Source organism: Oncorhynchus kisutch, linkage group LG5 (genome assembly GCF_002021735.2).
Source record: "Oncorhynchus kisutch isolate 150728-3 linkage group LG5, Okis_V2, whole genome shotgun sequence".
In the NCBI taxonomy this organism is placed as follows: domain Eukaryota; kingdom Metazoa; phylum Chordata; class Actinopteri; order Salmoniformes; family Salmonidae; genus Oncorhynchus; species Oncorhynchus kisutch.
This window is the reverse complement of record NC_034178.2, coordinates 70,027,286-70,053,859: the sequence shown is the minus strand read 5'-3', so window position 1 is coordinate 70,053,859 and position 26,574 is coordinate 70,027,286. Positions and strand designations below refer to the sequence as shown.

General features: G+C 40.7%; 5 non-coding genes across 5 annotated transcripts; all 5 read right to left on the bottom strand.

The window, feature by feature from the left end:
• Positions 1–7,574: 7,574 nt before the first annotated feature.
• trnal-uaa (transfer RNA leucine (anticodon UAA)) lies at positions 7,575–7,656 on the bottom strand. Its single transcript has one exon. It is a non-coding gene; the product is annotated as a tRNA-Leu (tRNA).
• A 735-nt stretch (positions 7,657–8,391) lies between these two features.
• On the bottom strand, positions 8,392–8,474 carry trnal-uaa (transfer RNA leucine (anticodon UAA)). Its single transcript has one exon. It is a non-coding gene; the product is annotated as a tRNA-Leu (tRNA).
• Positions 8,475–9,208: 734 nt separating this feature from the next.
• Positions 9,209–9,291, bottom strand: trnal-uaa (transfer RNA leucine (anticodon UAA)). Its single transcript has one exon. It is a non-coding gene; the product is annotated as a tRNA-Leu (tRNA).
• Positions 9,292–10,030: 739 nt separating this feature from the next.
• trnal-uaa (transfer RNA leucine (anticodon UAA)) lies at positions 10,031–10,112 on the bottom strand. Its single transcript has one exon. It is a non-coding gene; the product is annotated as a tRNA-Leu (tRNA).
• Positions 10,113–10,857: 745 nt separating this feature from the next.
• trnai-uau (transfer RNA isoleucine (anticodon UAU)) lies at positions 10,858–10,940 on the bottom strand. Its single transcript has one exon. It is a non-coding gene; the product is annotated as a tRNA-Ile (tRNA).
• Positions 10,941–26,574: the final 15,634 nt, after the last annotated feature.

Genomic DNA, 26,574 nt, shown 5'->3' with positions numbered 1-26,574 from the left:
TACTACTACTACTGTCACTAGTACTACTACTACTGCTACTGATGCTACTACTACTTCTACTGCTTATACTGCTACTACTTCTGCTGCTACTACTACTAATACTGGTACTACTACTACTACTATTACTGCAGCTATTACTACCACTACTGCTACTACTACTGCTACTACTACTACTACTAATGCTACTACTGCTACTACTGCTACAACTACTTCTACTACTACTACTAATGCTCCTACTGCTACTACTGCTACTACTACTACTACTAATGCTACTACTGCTACTACTGCTACTACTAATGCTTCTACCACTGCTACTGCTGATACTGATACTACTTCTACTGGTACTGCTACTGCTGCTACTACTACTGCTGATACTGCTACTACTACTACTACTGCTACTACAACTATTTCCACTACTGCACCTACTACTAATTATACTACTACTACTGCTACTGCTGATACTGCTACAAGTACTGATCCTGGTGCTACAACTTCTACTACAACTACTACTATGACAATACTATTGTTACTGCTGCTACTACTACTAGTACTACTGCTGCTGCTCCTGCTACGGATCCTAGTTTTACTACTACTACTGCTGCTGCCACTACTACTGCTATTACTACTACTACTACTACTACTACTGTTACTTCTACTACTGCTATTACTACTACTACTACTACTACTACTACTGTTACTTCTACCACTGCTACTACACTATCACTACTCCTCCTCCTCCTACTACTACTAGTGCTACTACTGCCACTGCTGCTGCTACTGCTACTACTACTACTACTGCTACTAATACTATGATACTACTGCTACTACTAGTACTATTGCTGCTGCTACTGCTACTACTACTGATCATAATGCTACTACTGCTACTACTACTATGATACTACTACTACTACTACTAGTACTACTGCTGCTGCTACTACTACTGCTACTACTACTATGATACTACTACTACTACTACTACTACTACTACTACTGCTGCTGCCACTGCTACTGCTATTACTACTACTGCTACTGCTACTACTACATTTGCTACTACTATGATACTATTACTACTTCTACTACTACAACTACTACTACTACTACTACTAGTGCTACTACTATGATACTATTACTACAACAACTACTACTACTACTACTACTAGTGCCACTACTACTGCTACTGCTACTACTACTACTACTACTACTACTACTACTACCACTACTATGATACTATTACTACTACTACTACTACTACTACTACTACTACAACTACTACTACTACTACTGCTACTTCTAAATGCATGATAGAGTGATATGACACCGTTATGAAGTAACATCAGACAGTCAGACATAAGTATACAGATGCCGTATCTTAATTTGATTTGACTGTTTTTGCAGGAATTTGCACAGCAGGAAATGCAAACTTCTAGTGTATTCAAGGTTTAAAAAGTTTTCTAAAATCTGTAATTTCCTCTTCAAAATGTCAGATTTGATTTGCCTTACTGAACATTTTATTAACCCAATTAATTATAATCCACAAAATAATTCACATTTCCTGTTGCAACATTATCATTTTCATGCTGTGAGAAACTGGGTCAAATTAAGATATAGCACCTGTACCCATATGTCTGGTCTCACACTAAACATTAACAACAAATGCTCTCACACAATACAGGCAGCTCCGCCAGTTGCTTAGCAACCTTAAAATCACTGCAGGGGAATTCCCATCTTTCACAACAACACAAATATTATGACTTTTTTCTGATTTTTTTTTTATTACCTCTAAATGGAAAGTTGTATCTAGTTCAACCACAGACTTTTAGCATAGAATGTCTTTACCAGTACTAATACTGCCTGTATCTGCAGATAAGATGCCTATGTGTGTGGCCAGAGTGATGTAGGATGAGAGTGGTAGGTTGTGGTGTGTGGGTGTCCTCTCCTCTTCTCTCCTCTCTTCTCCTTCTCACACCACATGATACAACTAGCTATGTGGAGAGAATATCAAACAGGCCTGTAAAGGTTTGGTCCCGTGTTTTATGAGCTGAAATAAAATATATATTTTTTTTCCATATGCTCAAAAAGCTCTCGCAGATTTTGTCCACAAATGTTTACATCCCTGTTAGTGAGAATTTCTCCTTTGCCAAGATAATCCATCCACCTGCCAGGTGTGGCATTACAAGAAGCTGATTAAACAGCGTGATCATTACACAGGTGCACCAAGTTTAGAGGGAGCTTATAATTGGCATGTTGTCTGCAGTAATGTCCACCATATCTGTTGCCAGAGAATTGAATGTTAATTTCTCTACCATAAACCGCCTCCAACGTATTTTTAAAACATTTGACAGTACGTCCAACCGGCCTCACAACCGCAGACAACGTGTAACCACGGCAGCCCAGGACCTCGATATCCGGCTTCTTCTTCTTCTGTGGGAATGTCTGACGCCAGCTACACGGACAGCTGATGAAACTGAGGAGTATTTCTGTCTGCTATGAATCCATTTTGTGTGGAAAAACACATTCTGATTGGCAGGGCCTGGCTCTCCAGTGGGTGGGCCTGGCTGCCTGGCTCTCCAGTGGGTGGACCTGGCTCTCCAGTGGCTGGGCCTGGTTCTCCAGTGGGTGGGCCTGGCTGCCCAGTGGCTGGTTCTGGTTCCCCAGTGGGTGGGTCTGGCTCCCCAGTGGCTGGGTCTGGTTCCCTAGTGGGTGGGTCTGGCTCCCAAGTGGGTGGGTCTGGCTCCCCAGTGGGTGGGTCTGGCTGCCTGGCTCTCCAGTGGCTGGGCCTGGCTGCCTGGCTCTCCAGTGGCTGGGCCTGGCTGCCTGGCTCTCCAGTGGCTGGGCCTGGCTCCCCAGTGGGTGGGTCTGGCTCCCCAGTGGGTGGGTCTGGCTCCCCAGAGGGTGGGACTGGCTCCCCAGTGGCTGGGCCTGGCTCTCCAGTGGCTGGGCCTGGCTCCCCAGTGGGTGGGCCTGGCTCCCCAGTGGGTGTGTCTGGCTCCCAAGTGGGTGGGTCTGGCTCCCCAGTGGGTGGGTCTGGCTGCCTGGCTCTCCAGTGGCTGGGCCTGGCTGCCTGGCTCTCCAGTGGCTGGGCCTGGCTCCCTAGTGGGTGGGTCTGGCTCCCCAGTGGGTGGGTCTGGCTCCCCAGAGGGTGGGCCTGGCTCCCCAGTGGCTGGGCCTGGCTCTCCAGTTGCTGGGCCTGGCTCCCCAGTGGGTGGGCCTGGCTCCCCAGTGGGTGTGTCTGGCTCCCAAGTGGGTGGGTCTGGCTCCCCAGTGGGTGGGTCTGGCTGCCTGGCTCTCCAGTGGCTGGGCCTGGCTGCCTGGCTCTCCAGTGGCTGGGCCTGGCTCTCCAGTGGGTGGGTCTGGCTCCCCAGTGGGTGGGTCTGGCTCCCCAGTGGGTGGGTCTGGCTCCCCAGTGGGTGGGCCTGGCTCTCCAGTGGCTGGGCCTGGCTCTCCAGTGGGTGGGTCTGGCTCCCCAGTGGGTGGGTCTGGCTCCCCAGTGGGTGGGTCTGGCTCTCCAGTGGCTGGGCCTGGCTCTCCAGTGGGTGGGTCTGGCTCCCCAGTGGGTGGGTCTGGCTCCCCAGTGGCTGGGCCTGGCTCTCCAGTGGGTGGGTCTGGCTCCCCAGTGGGTGGGTCTGGCTCCCCAGTGGGTGGGCCTGGCTCCCCAGTGGGTGGGTCTGGCTCCCCAGTGGGTGGGTCTGGCTCCCCAGTGGGTGGGCCTGGTTCCCCAGTGGGTGGGCCTGGTTCCCCAGTGGGTGGGCCTGGTTCCCCAGTGGGTGGGCCTGGCTCCCCAGTGGGTGGGTCTGGCTCCCCAGTGGGTGGGCCTGGTTCCCCAGTGGGTGTGTCTGGCTCCCCAGTGGGTGGGTCTGGCTCCCCAGTGGGTGGGCCTGGTTCCCCAGTGGGTGGGCCTGGCTCCCCAGTGGGTGGGCCTGGCTCCCCAGTGGGTGGACCACCTATATATACTATAGTTCAGTATATAAATCTCCCTATAGTCGATTGTTGCACTGGTGTGTCAATACAAATAACTGAAAATAATCCACATAAAAATCCATCAGTTTAAACTACAGATAACTATAAATATATTATATTCAGCATTTAGTCTGTGTGTGCATGCATGTGTGTGTGTGTGTATTTTATCTTCAAAATCAAGATTGAGACACGCATTTGCTTTCACTTTCAATCTTAATCTCATCAAATTTAATCTCATGAATTTTAAATATCATGAATCTTAAATCTCATGAATCTTAAATATCATGAATCTTAAATCTCATGAATCTTAAATATCATGAATCTTAAATCTCATGAATCTTAAATATCATGAATCTTAAATGTCATGAATCTTAAATATCATGAATCTTAAATATCATGAATCTTAAATATCATGAATCTTAAATATCATGAATTTTAAATCTCATGAATCTTAAATCTCATGAATCTTAAATCTCATGAATCTTAAATATCATGAATCTTAAATCTCATGAATCTTAAATCTCATGAATCTTAAATATCATGAATCTTAAATCTCATGAATCTTAAATATCATGAATCTTAAATATCATGAATCTTAAATCTCATGAATCTTAAATCTCATGAATCTTAAATATCATGAATCTTAAATCTCATGAATCTTAAATATCATGAATCTTAAATATCATGAATCTTAAATATCATGAATCTTAAATATCATGAATCTTAAATATCATGAATCTTAAATATCATGAATTTTAAATCTCATGAATCTTAAATCTCATGAATCTTAAATCTCATGAATCTTAAATATCATGAATCTTAAATATCATGAATCTTAAATATCATGAATCTTAAATATCATGAATCTTAAATCTCATGAATCTTAAATATCATGAATCTTAAATCTCATGAATCTTAAATCTCATGAATCTTAAATATCATGAATCTTAAATCTCATGAATCTTAAATATCATGAATCTTAAATATCATGAATCTTAAATCTCATGAATCTTAAATATCATGAATCTTAAATATCATGAATTTTAAATCTCATGAATCTTAAATCTCATGAATCTTAAATCTCATGAATCTTAAATATCATGAATCTTAAATCTCATGAATCTTAAATCTCATGAATCTTAAATATCATGAATCTTAAATCTCATGAATCTTAAATATCATGAATCTTAAATATCATGAATCTTAAATCTCATGAATCTTAAATCTCATGAATCTTAAATATCATGAATCTTAAATCTCATGAATCTTAAATATCATGAATCTTAAATATCATGAATCTTAAATATCATGAATCTTAAATATCATGAATCTTAAATATCATGAATCTTAAATCTCATGAATCTTAAATCTCATGAATCTTAAATCTCATGAATCTTAAATCTCATGAATCTTAAATCTCATGAATCTTAAATATCATGAATCTTAAATCTCATGAATCTTAAATCTCATGAATCTTAAATATCATGAATCTTAAATCTCATGAATCTTAAATATCATGAATCTTAAATATCATGAATCTTAAATCTCATGAATCTTAAATCTCATGAATCTTAAATATCATGAATCTTAAATCTCATGAATCTTAAATATCATGAATCTTAAATATCATGAATCTTAAATCTCATGAATCTTAAATCTCATGAATCTTAAATCTCATGAATCTTAAATATCATGAATCTTAAATCTCATGAATCTTAAATCTCAACAATCTTAATCTTAATAATCACAAACACACACATGCACACATGCACACATGCACTCTCCAGAGGTTGCTATTCTCATATTGTTGGCTAAATTTAATGCTTTCGAACACAACGACAGTGTCATTGCGTTTTGATGCACCAGAATTACATTCATTTCCAATGAAACCCTGCGTTTGCCTTGCAGCATTGCTGTTGCAGAGGCAGTTGCCGTGCGTTCGGTATATTGCATATGTCACACTGATTCCTCAAACTGTATGCATAGACTGCTTTGCAGAAATAGTAGCAGAAGGTGAATGTTGAATTTTTGTTGCAGACATATCCAGATGATGCTGCGTAATATTTTGCGCCAAAGCGCTGTCGGTGTGTTCGAAGCGTAAACCATACGCACACGGGTTGTGCGTTCTGTATGCGTTCCTGCAAACTGTATGTGTACTTGCAGAAATACATTAATTTAATTTGGGAGGCAATCCCCACCACTGTGACTCATCTGCCTTTGATAATGAGTCTAACGCCTTAAACACACTGACATCCAGGTGTTTCTAAAAGACTAACAAGAGCTGAGTCAAAGTAGAAGATATGGTCATAGTCATTCCTTTCAGATTTGAGCACGCTAATTGAAATTAATGAAAGTGGGTTGATTACATCCAAAGTAAGTTTTTCAAGGAATGCGGTTGGTACCCACAAGAACATAGCATCATTGGATTTTATTCCAACAGTCTAAAACACTCAGCCATCCTGGTGTAAAGTACAATCAAGAAGCCCAGTGAAATGGATGAGGAGCACACATATAGCATTATTTTGGCTTTGAGCCAGAAAATATCTAAATGAGACTTGTTGACATCCAAATCAAACTTAATACAAGAATGGGGTTTTCGAAGCAAGAAGAATAATAATTAAGTTGATAATGACTCTAACACCATAACTACTTAGCCATCTTTTGTGTTTTTAAACGATAAATAAACACTTGCTGAGTCAAGGAAGAATAGGGGACAAAGTCAATTCTTTCATCTTTCATCCAAGAAATGTCAAATGAGTGAAAGGACAATTGATTACTCCAAATATAGATGAACTCATACCAGGAGTGGGGTTCGAACCCACGAGGACATATGTCCATTGGATTCTTAAGTCCAACGCCTTAACCTCTCGGCCATCTGGTGTAATAAAATAAATTCAAGGCGCAGTCAAAATGGAATATGAGCACACAGTTAGATCTTTTGGCTTTGATCCAGACAATATGTAAATTAAACTTGATTACATCCAAATCAAACTTTTCTACCAGATGTAGGTGGAACAAAACAAGACATTTAAATTTTGATAATGGTCTAACGCCTTCAAACCACACTGAACATCCAGGTGTTTTAAAAGACTAACAAGAGCTGAGTCAAAGTAGAAGGTCTTGTCATAGTCATTCCTTTCAGATTTGAGCACGCTAATTGGAAATTAATGAAAGGTGGGTGATTACATCAAAGTAAGTTTTTCCAGGAATGCGGTTGGTCCCACACGAACATAGCATTCATGGATTTTTTATTCCAACAGTCTAAAACACTCAGCCCTCCTGGTGTAAAGTACAATCAAGAGCCCAGTGAAATTGAATGAGGAGCACACAGTCAGTTATTTTGGCTTTGAGCCAGACAATATCTAAATGAGACTTGTTGACATCCAAATCAAACTTAATACAAGAATGGGGTTTCGAAGCAGAAGAATAATAATTAAGTTGATAATGACTCTAAACACCATAACTACTTAGCCATCTTTTGTGTGTTTTAAACGATAAACACTTGCTGAGTCAAGGAAGAATAAGGGGAACAAAGTCAATCTCTTTCATCTTTCATCCAAAGAAATTTCAAATGAGTGAAAGGACAATTGATTACATCCAAATAATAGATGAACTCATACCAGAGTGGGGTTCGAACCCACGAGGACATATGTCCATTGGATCTTAAGTCCAACGCCTTAACCTCTCGGCCATCCTGGTGTAATAAAATAAATTCAAGGGCGCAGTCAAAATGGAATATGGAGCACACAGTTAGATCTTTGGCTTTGATCCAGACAATATGTAAATTAAACTTGATTACATCCAAATCAAATTTCTACCAGATGTAGGTTTGAACAAACAAGAACATTTAATTTTGATAATGAGTCTAACGCCTTAAAACACACTGACATCCAGGTGTTTCTAAAAGACTAACAAGAGCTGAGTCAAAGTAGAAGATCTTGTCATAGTCATTCCTTTCAGATTTGAGCCACGCTAATTGGAAATTAATGAAAGGTGGGTTGATTACATCAAAGTAAGTTTTTTCCAGGAATGTGGTTGGTACCCACAAGAACATAGCATTATGGATTCATTGGATTTTATTCCAACAGTCTAAAACACTCAGCATCCTGGGTAAAGTACATCAAGAGCCCAGTGAAATTGGAATGAGGAGCACACAGTCAGTTTATTTTGGCTTTGAGCCAGACAATATAAATGAGAACTTGTTGACATCCAAATCAAACTTAAAAAGAATGGGTTCGAAGCAAGAAGAATAATAATTAAGTTGATAATGACTCTAACACCATAACTACTTAGCCATCTTGTGTGTTTTAAACGATAAACACTTGCTGAGTCAAGGAAGAATAAGGGGACAAAGTCATTCTTTCATCTTTCATCCAAAGAAATTTCAAATGAGTGAAAGGACAATTGATTACATCCAAATAATAGATGAACTCATACCAGGAGTGGGGTTCGAACCCACGAGGACATATGTCCATTGGATCTTAAGTCCAACGCCTTAACCTCTCGGCCATCCTGGTGTAATAAACATAAATTCAAGGGCGCAGTCAAAATGGAATATGGAGCACACAGTTAGATCTTTTGGCTTTGATCCAGACAATATGTAAATTAAACTTGATTACATCCAAATCAAACTTTCTACCAGATGTAGGTTTGGAACAAACAAGAACATTTAATTTTGATAATGAGTCTAACGCCTTAAACACACTGACATCCAGGTGTTTCTAAAAGACTAACAAGAGCTGAGTCAAAGTAGAAGATTTGTCATAGTCATTCCTTTCAGATTTGAGCCACGCTAATTGGAAATTAATGAAAGGTGGGTTGATTACATCCAAAGTAAGTTTTTCCAGGAAATGTGTTGGTACCCACAAGAACATAGCATTCATTGGATTTTTATTCCAACAGTCTAAAACACTCAGCATCCTGGTGTAAAGTACAATCAAGAGCCCAGTGAAATTGAATGAGAGCAACAGTCAGTTATTTTGGCTTTGAGCCAGACAATATCTAAATGAGACTTGTTGACATCCAATCAAACTTAATACAAGAATTGGGTTTCGAAGCAAGAAGAATAATAATTAAGTTGATAATGACTCTAACACCATAACTACTTAGCCATCTTTTGTGTTTTAAACGATAAACACTTGCTGAGTCAAGGAAGAATAAGGGGAACAAAGTCAATTCTTACATCTTTCATCCAAAGAATTTCAAATGAGTGAAAGGACAATTGATTACATCCAAATCATAGATGAACTCATACCAGGAGTGGGGTTCGAACCCACGAGGACATATGTCCATTGGATCTTAAGTCCAACGCCTTAACCTCTCGGCCATCCTGGTGTAATAAACATAAATTCAAGGCGCAGTAAAAATGGAATATGGAGCACACAGTTAGATCTTTGGCTTTGATCCAGACAATATGTAAATTAAACTTGATTACATCCAAATCAAACTTCTACCAGATGTAGGTTTGGAACAAACAAGAACATTTAATTTGATAATGAGTCTAACGCCTTAAACACACTGACACTCCAGGTGTTTCTAAAAGACTAACAAGAGCTGAGTCAAAGTAGAAGATCTTGTCATAGTCATTCTTTCAGATTTGAGCCACGCTAATTGGAATTAATGAAAGGTGGGTTGATTACATCCAAAGTAAGTTTTTTCCAGGAATGCGTTTGGTACCCACAAGAACATAGCATTCATGGATTTTTATTCCAACAGCTAAAACACTCAGCCATCCTGGTGTAAAGTACAATCAAGAGCCCAGTGAAATTGGAATGAGGAGCACACAGTCATTATTTTGGCTTTGAGCCAGACAATATCTAAATGAGACTTGTTGACATCCAAATCAACTTAATACAAGAATGGGGTTTCGAAGCAAGAAGAATAAGAAGATAATGACTCTACATACATGACTACTAATACCATACTACTTAGCCATTTTTGTGTTTTTAAACGATAAACACTTGCTGAGTCAAGGAAGAATAAGGGGAACAAAGTCATTCTTTCATCTTTCATCCAAGAAATTTCAAATGAGTGAAAGGGACAATTGATTACATCCAAATGATAGATGAACTCATACCAGGAGTGGGGTCGAACCCACGAGGACATATGTCCATTGGATCTTAAGTCCAACGCCTTAACCTCTCGGCCATCCTGGTGTAATAAACATTAAATTCAAGGGGCGCAGTCAAAATGGAATATGGAGCACACAGTTAGATCTTTTGGCTTTGATCCAGACAAATGTAAATTAAACTTGATTACATCCAAATCAAACTTTCTACCAGATGTAGGTTTGGAACAAACAAGAACATTTAAATTTTGATAATGAGTCTAACGCCTTAAACACACTGACATCCAGGTGTTTCTAAAAGACTAACAAGAGCTGGTCAAAGTAGAAGATCTTGTCATAGTCATTCTTTTCAGATTTGAGCCACGCTAATTGGAAATTAATGAAAGGTGGGTGATTACATCCAAAGTAAGTTTTTTCCAGGAATGTGTTTGGTACCCACAAGAACATAGCATTCATTGGATTTTTATTCCAACAGTCTAAAACACTCAGCCATCCTGGTGTAAAGTACAATCAAGAGCCCAGTGAAATTGGAATGAGGAGCACACAGTCAGTTATTTTGGCTTTGAGCCAGACAATATCTAAATGAGACTTGTTGACATCCAAATCAAACTTAATACAAGAATGGGGGGTTTCGAAGCAAGAAGAATAATAATTAAGTTGATAATGACTCTAACACCATAACTACTTAGCCATCTTTTGTGTTTTTAAACGATAAACACTTGCTGAGTCAAGGAAGAATAAGGGGAACAAAGTCAATTTTTTCATCTTTCATCCAAAGAAATTTCAAATGAGTGAAAGGACAATTGATTACATCCAAATGATAGATGAACTCATACCAGGAGTGGGGTTCGAACCCACGAGGACATATGTCCATTGGATCATAAGTCCAACGCCTTACCTCTCTGGCCATCCTGGTGTAATAAACATAATTCAAGGGCGCAGTCAAAATGGAATATGGAGCACACAGTTAGATTCTTTGGCTTTGATCCAGACAATATGTAAATTAAACTTGATTACATCCAAATCAAACTTTCTACCAGATGTAGGTTTGGAACAAACAAGAACCATTTACATTTTTGATTTAATGAGTCTAACGCCTTAAACACACTGACATCCAGGTGTTTCTAAAAGACTAACAAGAGCTGAGTCAAAGTAGAAGATCTTGTCATAGTCATTCCTTTCAGATTTGAGCCACGCTAATTGGAAATTAATGAAAGGTGGTTGATTACATCCAAAGTAAGTTTTATTCCAGGAATGCGTTGGTACCCACAAGAAATTAGCATTCATTGGATTTTTATTCCAACAGTCTAAAACACTCAGCCATCCTGGTGTAAAGTACAATCAAGAGCCCAGTGAAATTCGAAATGAATAGACACACAATAAATTATTTTGGCTTGAGCCAGACACATATCTAAATGAGACTTGTTGACATCCAAATCAAACTTAATACAAGAATGGGGTTTCGAAGCAAGAAGAATAATAATTAAGTTGATAATGACTCTAACCCATAACTACTTAGCCATCTTTTTGTGTTTTTAAACGATAAACACTTGCTGAGTCAAGAAGAATAAGGGGAACAAGTCAATTCTTACTTTCACCAAAGAAATTTCAAATGAGTGAAAGGACAATTGATTACATCCAAATATAGATGAACTCATACCAGGAGTGGGGTTCGAACCCACGAGGACATATGTCCATTGGATCTTAAGTCCAAGCCTTAAACTCTCGGCATCCTGGTGTAATAAACATAAATTCAAGGGCGCAGTCAAAATGGAATATGGAGCACACAGTTAGATCTTTTGGCTTTGATCCAGGACAATATGTAAATTAAACTTGATTACATCAAATCAAACTTTCTACCAGATGTAGGTTTGGAACAAACAGAACATTAAATTTTGATAATGAGTCTAACGCCTTAAACACTGACATCAGGTGTTTCTAAAAGACTAACAAGAGCTGAGTCAAAGTAGAAGATCTTGTCATAGTCATTCCTTTCAGATTTGAGCCACGCTAATTGGAAATTAATGAAAGGTGGGTTGATTACATCAAAAGTAGTTTTTTCCAGGAATGCTGTTTGGTACCACAAGAACATAGCATTCATTGGATTTTTTATTCCAACAGTCTAAACACTCAGCCATCCTGGTTGTAAAGTACAATCAAGAGCCCAGTGAAATTGGAATGAGGAGCACACAGTCAGTTATTTTGGCTTTGAGCCAGACAAATCTAAATGAGACTTGTTGACATCCAAATCAACTTAATACAAGAATGGGGTTTCGAAGCAAGAAGAATAATAATTAAAGTTGATAATGACTCTAACACCATACTACTTAGCCACTTTTTGTGTTTTTAAACGATAAACACTTGCTGAGTCAAGGAAGAATTATACAGGGTGTTACGGTACAGAGTCAGTGTGGAGGCTATATACAGGGTGTTACGGTACAGAGTCAATGTGGAGGTTATATACAGGGTATTACGGTACAGAGTCAATGTGGAGGTTATATACAGGGTGTTACGGTACAGAGTCAGTGTGGAGGCTATATACAGGGTGTTACGGTACAGAGTCAATGTGGAGGTTATATACAGGGTGTTACGGTACAGAGTCAATGTGGAGGTTATATACAGGGTGTTACGGTACAGAGTCAATGTGGAGGTTATATACAGGGTGTTACGGTACAGAGTCAATGTGGAGGATATATACAGGGTGTTACGGTACAGAGTCAATGTGGAGGTTATATACAGGGTGTTACGGTACAGAGTCAATGTGGAGGTTATATACAGGGTGTTACGGTACAGAGTCAATGTGGAGGTTATATACAGGGTGTTACGGTACAGAGTCAATGTGGAGGTTATATACAGGGTGTTACGGTACAGAGTCAATGTGGAGGCTATATACAGGGTGTTACGGTACAGAGTCAATGTGGAGGCTATATACAGGGTGTTACGGTACAGAGTCAATGTGGAGGCTATATACAGGGTGTTACGGTACAGAGTCAATGTGGAGGCTATATACAGGGTGTTACGGTACAGAGTCAGTGTGGAGGCTATATACAGGGTGTTACGGTACAGAGTCAATGTGGAGGCTATATACAGGGTGTTACGGTACAGAGTCAGTGTGGAGGCTATATACAGGGTGTTACGGTACAGAGTCAGTGTGGAGGCTATATACAGGGTGTTACGGTACAGAGTCAATGTGGAGGCTATATACAGGGTGTTACGGTACAGAGTCAGTGTGGAGGCTATATACAGGGTGTTACGGTACAGAGTCAGTGTGGAGGCTATATACAGGGTGTACCGGTACAGAGTCAATGTGGAGGCTATATACAGGCGGTACTGGTACAGAGTCAATGTGGAGGCTATATACAGGCGGTACCGGTACAGAGTCAATGTGGGGGCTATATACAGGGTGTTACGGTACAGAGTCAATGTGGGGGCTATATACAGGGTGTACCGGTACAGAGTCAATATGGAGGCTATATACAGGAGGTACCGGTACAGAGTCAATATGGAGGCTATATACAGGGTGTTACGGTACAGAGTCAATGTGGAGGCTATATACAGGGTGTACCGGTACAGAGTCAATGTGGAGGCTATATACAGGGTGTACCGGTACAGAGTCAATGTGGAGGCTATATACAGGAGGTAGTGGTACAGAGTCAATGTAGAGGCTATATACAGGAGGTACCGGTACAGAGTCAATGTGGAGGCTATATACAGGGTGTACCGGTACAGAGTCAATGTGGAGGCTATATACAGGGTGTTACGGTACAGAGTCAATGTGGAGGCTATATACAGGGCGTTACGGTACAGAGTCAATGTGGAGGCTATATACAGGGTGTACCGGTACAGAGTCAATGTGGAGGCTATATACAGGGTGTACCGGTACAGAGTCAATGTGGAGGCTATATACAGGGTGTTACGGTACAGAGTCAATGTGGAGGCTATATACAGGGTACCAGTACAGAGTCAATGTGGAGGCTATGTACAGGGTGTTACGGTACAGAGTCAATGTGGAGGTTATATACAGGGGGTACCGATACAGAGTCAATGTGGAGGCTATATACAGGGGGTACCAGTACAGAGTCAATGTGGAGGCTATATACAGGGTACCAGTACAGAGTCAATGTGGAGGCTATGTACAGGGTGTTACGGTACAGAGTCAATGTGGAGGTTATATACAGGGGGTACCGATACAGAGTCAATGTGGAGGCTATATACAGGGGGTACCAGTACAGAGTCAATGTGGAGGCTATATACAGGGTGTTACGGTACAGAGTCAATGTGGAGGCTATATACAGGGGGTACCGGTACAGAGTCAATGTGGAGGCTATATGCAGGGGGTACCGGTACAGAGTCAATGTGGAGGCTATATACAGGGGGTACTGGTACAGAGTCAATGTGGAGGCTATATACAGGGGGTACTGGTACAGAGTCAATGTGGAGGCTATATACAGGGGGTACCAGTACAGAGTCAATGTGGGGTGTAATGGCTTTCCTCCTCTTCGTCTGAGGAGGAGTAAGGATCGGACCACAGCGTGGTAAGTGTTCATGATGATTTTAATTAAAGAAAGTACTGAACACTGAATCAAAACAATAAACGATGACGTGAATTAACAAAACAGTACCGTGTGGCACAAACACTCACACGGAAACAAACACCCACAAACCAACAGTGAAACCCAGGCTACCTAAGTATGATTCTCAATCAGAGACAACTAACGGCACCTGCCTCTGATTGAGAACCATACTAGGCCGAACACAAAAACCAATCATAGAAAAACAAACATAGACTGCCCACCCCAACTCACGCCCTGACCATATTAAACAAAGAATAAAATAACAGAACTATGGTCAGAACGTGACAGCGGGGGCACAGGTTAGTCCAGGTAATTGAGATGATATGTACCTCAATTACCTGGACTCGAGATGCTTGTGTCTCCGACTTAACAAAGGGATTTGTTTGTCCACAGTGTGGAACGGCAGGCTATCCAGCTACCGCCTACTGCTCTCTTAGGATTGAGGTGTACATATTGTTATTGGAATATTTAGTCTGTCTGTCTGTCTGTCTGTCTGTCTGTCTGTCTGTCTGTCTGTCTGTCTGTCTGTCTGTCTGTCTGTCTGTCTGTCTGTCTGTCTGTCTGTCTGTCTGTCTGCCTGCCTGCCTGCCTGCCTGCCTGCCTGCCTGCCTCTCTGGTCTGTCTGTATGTCTGTCTGTGTGTGTGTCTGTGTGTGTGTGTTTCTGTGTGTGTGTGTGTTTGTGTGTGTTTGTGTGTTTGTCAAAAGGCATCTCAATGTCATGTAGAGTAGGTGAGGTGACATTGTGATGGGTGATGACATACACAGAGGAGACAACAGACAGGGAAAGAGGGAGGTTTTAACACCATATGCAGTGTGTGTCCAGGATGGCTTCAAAGACATCCGAGTGAATTACCATTCACACACACACACACAAACGAGTGTGCAAATCCCTGTGGCAGTGTCAAGAAAGTGTGAGTGTGTGCAGGTGTTTGACTGAAAGCTTGTGTACTGAGTGGCGCGCTATGCTAGCCTCATGAATATGCATAGACTGTCACGAATTTCAACAGGGACAACTCCGATAGAAAGCGTTTTTTTCTCAAAGTTGCCGGGATGTCACGTGCATCCCAGTCATGGCGGTACACCGGTAACAAACTAAGCATTACGGAACCTCTATTAGATCAAATAAGCCCCACACATCAAAATAGCAATTCATGTTTATCTTGACTAAATTCAACACTCTCATGGGGGGGGGGCCCCCCATACAAAAACTCCTCACCTGTTTAATAATTAAGGATCTGCTTAACGTGGACAGATTTTGGGCAGAGATAGGGCTCTGGTTTCACCACCCCTCTCTGCCTCAATGCCTCTGCTCAGCAGCAGGTGAAACACAAAACATGCACACGGCTTCCTGTGTCCCAAGGACATCTGAAAACATATTGTTTTTTTGCTGAAGGAACTATTGTTATATGTTTACTCTGTTGCTCAGGGAGTATTAAATGGGCCGGAACATGCCGTGTTTGACGTGGTCCTCGTGCTCTGAGCTGTTATGTCTTCCAGTGTGTGTAGGTGTGTGTATGTGTGTGTGTGTGTGTGTGTGTGTGTGTGTGTGTGTGTGTGTGTATGTGTGTGTGTGTTCGTGGTGCTGTTCTGTCTTCCACACCAGTGCTCAGTGACACATTTGATTCGTCAACCCACCCAGAGAACATGCTGTATGTCAGCTTGATACAACAACACAACACCCTGTATTCCCCTCACACATCACTCTGGTCAAACACACTGTGCTGTGGTGACAATAGACTCTGGTCAAACACACTGTGCTGTGGTGACAGTAGACTCTGGTCAAAAGCACTGTGCTGTGGTGACAATAGACTCTGGTCAAACACACTGTGCTGTGGTGACAGTAGACTCTGGTCAAAAGCACTGTGCTGTGGTGACAATAGACTCTGGTCAAACACACTGTGCTGTGGTGACAGTAGACTCTGGTCAAACACACTGTGCTGTGGTGACAGTAGACTCTGGTCAAACACACTGTGCTGTGGTGACAGTAGACTCTGGTCAAAAGCACTGTGCTGTGGTGACAATAGACTCTGGTCAAACACACTGTGCTGTGGTGACAGTAGACTCTGGTCAAACACACTGTGCTGTGGTGACAGTAGACTCTGGTCAAACACACTGTGCTGTGGTGACAATAGACTCTGGCCTGGGTCACGGTTAGGGTCACGGTTAGGGCCAGGGTCACGGTTAGGGTCAGGGTCACTGTTAGGGTCAGGGTCACGGTTAGGGTCATAGTTAGGGTCAGGGTCACGGTTAGGGCCAGGGTCACGGTTAGGGCTACGGTCACGGTTAGGGCCAGGGTCACGGTTAGAGTCAGGGTCACGGTTTGGGCCAGGGTCACGGTTAGGGTCACAGTTAGGGCCAGGGTCACGGTTAGGGTCACGGTTAGGGCCAGGGTCACGGTTAGGGTCACGGTTAGGGCCATGGTCACGGTTAGGGCCAGGGTCACGGTTAGGGTTTTGTTTCTCAAAACAGGAAAATAATCCTGCAGCAACAGAAATGTCAATTATTATGTGGATTACACTGAATGGACATGTGTGTATGGGTTGTGTGTGTGTGTGTGTCTGTGTGTGTGTGTGTCTCTGTGTGTGTGTCTCTGTGTGTGTGTGTGTGTGTGTGTGTGTGTGTGTGTGTGTGTGTGTGTGTGTGTGTGTGTGTGTGTGTCTCTGTGTGTGTGTTTGTGTGTGTGTGTGTGTGTGTGTGTGTCTGTGTGTGTGTGTGTGTGTGTGTGTGTGTGTGTGTGTGTGTGTGTGTGTGTCTCTGTGTGTGTGTCTCTGTGTGTGTGTTGTGTGTGTCTGTGTATGTCTGTGTGTGTGTGTGTTTGTGTGTTTGTCAAAAGGCATCTCAATGTCATGTAGAGTAGGTGAGGTGACATTGTGATGGGTGATGACATACACAGAGGAGACAACAGACAGGGAAAGAGGGAGGTTTTAACACCATATGCAGTGTGTGTCCAGGATGGCTTCAAAGACATCCAAGTGGATTACCATTCACACACACACACACATGAGTGTGCAAATCCCTGTGGCAGTGTCAAGAAAGTGAGTGTGCAAGTGTTTGACTGAAAGCTTGTGTACTGAGTGTGTGTGGCTGCATGCTCATGTCAATGTGTGTGTGTAAGAAAAGAGAGAAAGTGGAGGTCAGAGTTCAAAACATGCCCCAAGGTGCATCAATAACCTCCATTAAAAGAGAGCACAAAGTGCCAGTCCCAGTTTAGGGCTAGGCACATCAAGACAACACTGAGGAACATTAGATGTTGCTGTCAAGAATGAAACTGTTGAAAAGAGAAAATACTAGCGAAACACAGAAAGAGCTTTCAACTAGCTTCAACAAACTGCAAACAACTTGAGTATACAATATCATAACTTTCTTATGTACATATTCTTTATCCCCTTACACTGTGTATACGACAGTAGTTTTGGAATTGTTAGCTAGATTACTTGTTGGTTATTACTGCATTGTCGGAACTAGAAGCACAAGCATTTCGCTACACTCGCATTAACATCTGCTAACCATGTGTATGTGACAAATACAATTTGATTTGATTTGATTTGAAAGTATAGCTGAGCCAACAGTACCACTGGGCTGATGCTTCTAGGTGGTTCTCTAGAAGAGCTGACAAAGAGCACACATGGAACACATGGAACACTTGGAACACATTATATACATGGAACACATGGAACACATGGAACACATCAAAAACACATGGAACACATGGAACACATTATATACATGGAACACATGGAACACTTGGAACACATTATATACATGGAACACATGGAACACTTGGAACACATTATATACATGGAACACACGGAACACATGATATACATGGAACACTTGGAACACATTATATACATGGAACACATTATATACATGGAACACATGGAACACTTGGAACACATTATATACATGGAACACATGGAACACATGATATACATGGAACACTTGGAACACATTATATACATGGAACACATGGAACACTTGGAACACATTATATACATGGAACACATGGAACACTTGGAACACATTATATACATGAAACACATGATATACATGGAACACATCAAAAACACACGGAACACATTATATACATCGAACACATGGAACACTTGGAACACATTATATACATGGAACACATCAAAAACACATGGAACACATGGAACACTTGGAACACATGATATACATGGAACACATGGAACACATGGAACACTTGGAACACATGATATACATGGAACACATGGAACACATGATATACATGGAACACATCAAAAACACACGGAACACATTATATACATGGAACACATGGAACACTTGGAACACATTATATACATGGAACACATCAAAAACACATGGAACACATGGAACACTTGGAACACATGATATACATGGAACACATGGAACACGTGTCGTGGAAATTTCCTCTATTTACCAAATCATGAGAGCAAACCACAACACAAGTCAGAGTTAGTTATCACAAGTCCATCTTTAATTATATGAGCTCTATCACAACCCTGTGACTCTCAAATCGATTCAGTGTCTATCAATGAATTCTCTGAGAGTCCCTTACACATTGCAACTGAGATCCTTTAATAGCAAAGACACACATAGCCAGACAGCATAGGCATAATTTATCGTTAAGCTTTGTCTCCTAAACTATGTTATTTTCTCAAACTCAGAACCATAAACAAATCCTCCATATCAACGGCCATATATCAAATCCATCCTATCTTGACAAGATCACAGAGACACATTGACTGGCACACAGACATTGTGGAGCCAAGAGATAAACGCTTGACCTCTCCCCTCTCTCCGGCCCATGAAACTTAGTCTTGACATAGAACAGATGACTGCAAACCCTGCCACAGTATTATACAAACACATTCTGATGAGAAGTAACTTACAAACATATGATGAATATAAAACATCTTACCTATGTTATCAACTAATTCTGATTATTCCCCAACACATGTAACACATAAAAAATAGATGGAACACATGATCCACATGGAACACATGATACACATGATACACATGGAACACATGATACACATGATGCACATGGAACACATGGAACACATGATCCACATGATACACATGGTACACATGATGCACATGGAACACATGATACACATGGAACACATGATACACATGGAACACATGATACACATGGAACACATGATACACATGGAACACATGATACACATGGAACACATTATCACATTATACACATGAACACATGATACACATGGAACACATGATACATATGGAACACATGGTACACAGGGAACACATGGAACACATGATATACATGGAACACATTATACACATGGAACACATGGAACACATGATATATATGGAATACATGATACACATGGAACACATGATACACATGGAACACATGGTACACATGATACACATGGAACACATGATACATATGGAACACATGGTACACAGGGAACACATGGAACACATGATCCACATGGAACACATTATACACATGGAACACATTATACACATGGAACACATGATACACATGGAACACATGATACACATGGAACACATGATACACATGGTACACATGATACACATGGAACACATGATCCACATGGAACACATGATACACATGGTACACATGATACACATGGAATATATGGAATACATGACACAATTGGAAGACATGATACACATGGAATATATGGAACACATGATATACATGGAACACATGATGCACATGAAACACATGGAACACATGATACACATGGAACACATGGAACACATGATACACATGATACACATTGAACACATGATATACATGGTATATATGGAACACATGATATACATGGAACACATGATAGACATGGAACACATGATACACATGATACACATGGAACACATGATACACATGGATTCCGGGGAGGGACAATGATTCCAGACAGGCCCCTTCTGCACAGTTTCACACATTCACTCATTAACAACAATGAACACAACAACCAAGTATACTATCACAACTGAAGCTGATCCACCAGCCAAAGATAACAGAAATTATCATATCTAGCCAAGATAAGATAGATCCATTTAACAATAGTTAATTAATAATTAGATGTCCCATAGCTGTATAAAACAGGGCCTGTATTCACTAGATCAGCACTTTTACTCTGAGACAGTAACAGGCCCTAAGCTGAACAAGGACTGAGGAGGCGAGAGAGAGAGAGAGAGAGAGAGAGAGAGAGAGAGAGAGAGAGAGAGAGAGAGAGAGAGAGAGAGAGAGAGAGAGAAAGAGAGAGAGAGACAGAGAGGAGAGAGAGAGCAGAGAGAGAGAGAGAGGAGAAGAGAGAGAGAGAGGACGATAGAGAGAGAGAGAGAGAGAGACAGAGAGAGAGATGAGAGAGAGAGAGAGAGGAAGAGAGAGAGAGAGAGAGAGAGAGAGAGAGAGAGAGAGAGAGAGAGAGAGAGAGAGAGAGAAGACCTTGAATAAGGTTTCAAATTTGGGGAAATGACACTAGTTTGTTTTTTTGTTTTTTTTATATATCTTGTGTCTCTGTCTCTGTCATGTGTTCTCTCTCTCTCTTCCTCTCTGTCTCTCTTTCTCTAAAGACCTCTCTGATGAGAATAGGCTACCCATCCTGTCGGGGAGGATGCAGAGAGCTGTGGGTTGGCAGCTCACTACATTGCTGCCTGCATAAGATGAGGGACAGAGTCTGACAGACCATCAACCTGCAACATGTCCTCTTACTGTATACTTATTGTTATTCATCAATGTAATATTTTATTTTAGTCCTTGGTTATTGTTGTTACTTGTTGTTACTGTTGTTATTGTTGTTAGAGTTTGTTACTCTTGTTACTGTTGTTCTGTTGTTATTGTTGTTACTGTTTTTATTGTTGTTACTGTTGTTCTGTTTGTTTATTGTTGTTATTGTTGCTCTGTTTGTTATTGTTGTTACTGTTGTTATTGTTTTATGTTGTTACTGTTGTTATTGTTGTTATTGTTGTGACTGTGTACTGTTGTGATTGTTGTTACTGTTGTTATTGTTGTTACTGTTTGTATTGTTGTTACTGTTGTTACTGTTGTTTATTGTTGTTATTGTGTTTACTGTTGTTACTGTTGTTTATTGTTGTTACGTTGTTACTGTTGTTACTGTTGTACTGTTGTTATTGTTGTTATTGTTGTACTGTTGTTATTGTTTTGTTACTGTTGTTACTGTTGTTATTGTTGTTATTGTTGTTACGTTGTTACTTTGTTATTGTTGTTATTGTTGTTATGTTTGTTTGTTGTTTTTTTTTTGTTTTGTTTTTTTTTTTTTTTTTTGTTTTTTTTTTTTTTTTTTTTATTTTTTTTTTTTGTTGTTTTTTTGTTTTTTTTTTTTTTTTTTTTTTTTTTTTTTTTTTTTTTTTTTTTTTTTTTTTTTTTTTTTTTTTTTTTTTTTTTTTTTTTTTTTTTTTTTTTTTTTTTTTTTTTTTTTTTTTTTTTTTTTTTTTTTTTTTTTTTTTTTTTTTTTTTTTTTTTTTTTTTTTTTTTTTTTTTTTTTTTTTTTTTTTTTTTTTTTTTTTTTTTTTTTTTTTTACTGTTTATTTTTTTGTTATTGTTGTTATGTACTGTTGTTATTGTTGTTATTGTTGTTACTGTTGTTACTGTTGTTACTGTTGTTGCTGTTGTTACTGTTGTTGCTGTTGTTACTGTTGTTACTGTTGTTGCTGTTGTTACTGTTGTTATTGTTGTTGCTGTTGTTATTGTTGTTACTGTTGTCCCGTTGACAATTTTGATTCTTATTATTTTCATATTGTAAATATCCAAAGTAAGCTATGGCAATAAAGCAAATTGAATTGAATTGAATTGAATTGAATTGAGAGAGAGAGAGAGGGAGAGAGAGAGAGAGACGTACATGTCCTCAATGAAAACAATGTACTGAGCAAATGTCAAATTGGCTTTTTACCAAATTACCGTACAACAGACCATGTATTCACCCGGCACACCCTAATTGACAACCAAACAAACCAAAACAAAGGCAAAGTCTTCTCATGCTTTGTTGATTTCAAAAAATCCTTCGACTCAATTTGACATGATGGTCTGCTATACAAACTGATGGAAAGTGGTGTTGGGGTAAAACATACGACATTATAAAATCCATGTACACAAACAACAAGTGTGCGGTTAAAATTGGCAAAAAACACACACATTTCTTCACACAGGGTCGTTGGGTGAGACAGGGATGCAGCTTAAGCCCCACCCTCTTCAACATATATATCAACGAATTGGCGCGGGCACTAGAAAAGTCTGCAGCACCCGGCCTCCCCCTGCTAGAATCCGAAGTCAAATGTCTGCTGTTTGCTGATGATCTGGTGCTTCTGTCACCAACCAAGGAGGGCCTACAGCAGCACCTAGATCTTATGCACAGATTCTGTCAGACCTGGGCCCTAACAGTAAATCTCAGTAAGACCAAAATAATGGTGTTCCAAAAAAGGTCCAGTCACCAGGACCACAAATACAAATTCCATCTAGACATTGTTGCCCTAGAGCACACAAAAAACTATACATAACTTGGCCTAAACATCAGCGCCACAGGTAACATCCACAAAGCTGTCAACGATCTGAGAGACAAGGCAAGAAGGGCATTCTATGCCATCAAAAGGAACACAAATTTCAACATACCAATTAGGATTTGGCTAAAAATACTTGAATCAGTCATAGAGCCCATTGCCCTTTATGGTTTATGGTTGTGAGGTCTGGGGTCCGCTCACCAACCAAGACTTCACAAAATGGGACAAACACCAAATTGAGACTCTGCACGCAGAATTCTGCAAAAATATCCTCTAAAATATCTTCTACAACGTAGAACACCAAATAATGCATGCAGAGCAGAATTAGGCCGATACCCACTAATTATCAAAATCCAGAAAAGAGACGTTAAATTCTATAACCACTTAAAAGGAAGAGATTCCCAACCTTCCACAACAAAGCCATTACCTACAGAGAGATGAACCTGGAGAAGAGTCCCCCTAAGCAAGCTGGTCCTGGGGCTCTGTTCACAAACACAAAACACACCCTACAGAGCCCCAGGACAGCAGCACAATTAGACCCAACAAAATCATGAGAAAACAAAAAGATAATTACTTGACACATTGGAAAGAATTAACAAAAAAACAGAGCAAACTAGAATGCTATTTGGCCCTACACAGAGAGTACACAGCGGCAGAATACCTGACCACTGTGGACTGACCCAAAATTAAGGAAAGCTTTGACTATGTACAGACTCAGTGAGCATAGCCTTGCTATTGAGAAAGGCTGCCGTAGGCAGACATGGCTCTCAAGAGAAGACAGGCTATGTGCTCACTGCCCACAAAATGAGGTGGAAACTGAGCTGCACTTCCTAACCTCCTGCCCAATGTATGACCATATTAGAGACACATATTTCCCTCAGATTACACAGATCCACAAAGAATTCGAAAACAAATCCAATTTTGATAAACTCCCATATCTACTGGGTGAAATTCCACAGTGTGCCATCACAGCAGCAAGATTTGTGACCTGTTGCCACGAGAAAAGGGCAACCAGTGAAGAACACACACCATTGTAAATACAACCCATATTTATGCTTATTATTTTATCTTGTGTCTTTTAACCATTTGTATTGTTAAAACACTGTATATATATAATATGACATTTGTAATGTCTTTATTGTTTTGAAACTTCTGTATGTGCAATGTTTACTGTTCATTTTTACAGTTTATTTCACTTTATATATTCACTTCATATATTATCTACCTCACTTGCTTTGGCAATGTTAACAAATGTTTCCCATGCCAATAAAGCCCTTGAATTGAATTGAATTGAATTGAGAGAGAGAGAGAGACAGAGAGAGAGAGGGAGAGAGAGAGAGAGAGAGAGAGACAGAGAGAGAGAGAAAAAGAGAGAGAGAGAGACGAGAGAGAGAGAGAGAGAGACAGAGAGAGAGAGAGACAGAGAGACAGAGACAGAGACAGAGACAGAGAAGGGAGAGAGAGAGAGAGAGAGAGACCAGAGAGAGACAGAGAGAGAAAGAGAGACAGAGAGAGAGAGAGAGAGAGACAGAGAGACAGAGAGACAGAGAGACAGAGAGAGAGAGAGACAGAGAGAGAGAGGGAGAGAGAGAGAGAGACAGTGCATTCATCTAAATGTGTATTTGAGTAGAGATAACAAAAATAAACCTTAATTGAAAGCTCCATCTAGTAGACACATCTATTCTCACACCCTTTCCTTCTCCCCTTCTCTCCCTCATCTCTCTCTCTTCTCCTCTCGCTTTCTCTCTTCTCTCTCTCTTTCTCTTCTCTCTCTCTTTCTCTTCTCTCTCTCTTTCTCTCTCTCATCTCTCTCGCTCTACAATAATGAAAATTCATTATTTTTGGTTATTTATTTCAGACTGAGACATTTGATCTATGAGGCTCAGGGTAGAATAGAACGAAGATGAACTTTGAGAAAGCTTATCTCTTCTCACTGCCATAGAAACTACAGCCACTGGGGAACAGCAGTCCTTGGAAGAGGTGAAAGAGTGACACTGGAGGTAGATCTGTAAGCTCTGTGGTGGGCGGTGAAACACTGCTGCTCACACACACACACACACCACACACGCGCACACACACACACACACACACACAACCACACACACACACAGCACGCGCACGCACACACACACACACACACACAGCACACACACACACACACACACACACCCACACACACACACCACACGCACACACACGCGTGCACGCACACACACAAACACATGCACGCGCGCACACATGCACACGCATGCACACACACACACACGCATGCACACACACACTCATGCACACACACACACGCACGCGTGCGCACACACACACACACGCATGCACACACACACGCACACACACGCACACACGCACACACACACACACACACACACACATACACACACACACACCACACACACACACACACTGGTTATGTTTTGTCTCAGCTACAGACAGAATATCATCCAGTATGTCACAACTACAGACAGAATATCATCCAGTATGTTTTAGCTACAGACAGAATATAATCCAGTATATCACGGCTACAGACAGAATATAATCCAGTATATCACGGCTTACAGACAGAATATCATCCAGTATGTCTCAGCTACAGACAGAATATCACCCAGTATGTCAGGGCTACAGACAGAATATCATCCAGTATGTCAGGGCTACAGACAGAATATCATCCAGTATGTCAGGGCTACAGACAGAAATATAATCCAGTATGTCTCAGCTACAAACAGAATATCACCCAGTATGTCAGGGCTACAGACAGAATATAATCCAGTATGTCTCAGCTACAGACAGAATATCACCCAGTATGTCAGGGCTACAGACAGAATATAATCCAGTATGTCTCAGCTACAGACAGAATATCATCCAGTATGTCACGACTACAGACATAATATCATCCAGTATGTCAGGGCTACGACAGAATATCATTCTGACATTTTACCTCACTATGAGCAGAATACTAATCATCCACAGCAGACACTGAGAGAGACTTTCCTTCCAAGTGTCTTCTGATCGGACCATAGAACACAGGACAGTATTTTTTATTTATCCTTTATGTAACCATGAGTCCTATTCAAATATATTTTTCAAGACTGTCCTGGAGAGCTGTAGCTGTGGCATTGGTTAAGATGGTTAGGTAAAAGTGATATTGGCTAGGCCTACAGTCTTTCATTCTGAACATTATACTAGCTACAGTCTTTCATTCTGAACAGTATGCTAGCTACAGTCTTTCATTCTGAACATTATGCTAGCTACAGTCTTTCATTCTGAACATTATACTAGCTACAGTCTTTCATTCTGAACATTATGCTAGCTACAGTCTTTCATTCAGAGCATTATGCTACGTACAGTCTTTCATTCTGAACATTATGCTAGCTACAGTCTTTCATTCTGACATTATGCTAGCTACCAGTCTTTCATTCGGAGCATATGCT